This window comes from Gossypium arboreum, chromosome 12 (genome assembly GCF_025698485.1).
Source record: "Gossypium arboreum isolate Shixiya-1 chromosome 12, ASM2569848v2, whole genome shotgun sequence".
NCBI lineage: Eukaryota > Viridiplantae > Streptophyta > Magnoliopsida > Malvales > Malvaceae > Gossypium > Gossypium arboreum.
Genome location: NC_069081.1, coordinates 89,411,503 through 89,412,355, shown reverse-complemented (window position 1 = coordinate 89,412,355; position 853 = coordinate 89,411,503).

The following is an 853-nucleotide window of genomic DNA, read 5'->3' as shown; positions in this document are numbered from 1 at the left end:
CAGAGAATAGTCTTCAGAGAAGATTCAATATGAAACCTTTTCCACTTTCCAAAAATGGCTGTGGAACCATGCTAGTAAGAGTTGTGCGCATCCGATGAATCTCTCTTCGCTCGCTCTTCGGCATGCGTTCAAGGATCTAAAAGTTTAGACCAAAATTACGGAAACGGGTGTGACCCTTTTATCAAGTCAGTCAAATAAATCAGAGACCGATTCGTCTATATGCCCTAAAGCTTTAAGGAAGATAACCAATCTGTAAATGCTTAATGCAAAGATATCAACCCTTTTCTTCACATCAGGATATGCTAGGATCAAATCTCTCAAATTTCTCCAAGGAATGCACTTACTATCACATTTTTGGTTGATTCGGGCTGCAACCCACTGTTGGCTCATTCTTGTGATGTTCATCAACTTTTTTAAGAACATTAGGACATTGGCAGCTATGGAATAAGCCTTGTCAACTTGAATCTTTGGGCAACGGAGCAAGGTTGTGTACTCTTCCATAGTAGGTACCAAATCCACCTTTCCAAAAGTAAAACAACTATAAGCAGGGTTCCAATATTGGGCGAGAGCTAGAAGTAAATGCTTGTCCACTTTGATATCGAGTAGATGGGGCAAATCACCATAATTATAGTAGAATAGTTACTTGATCTTGCCTTCCCATTGATCTCATATTTCTTTCATCTCTTGAAGTTTATTCTGGTTACGCTGATATGAGTAAAATCCCACAACTCTGACACATACCCCTCTGTAAGACTATCACCTTTCTCTTACTCTCGGCCCATATCTAGACGGCCATATTATCCTCCACTTTATCAAGAAACCCCTTTTCCATAACAAGTTATCTATTTAGCAA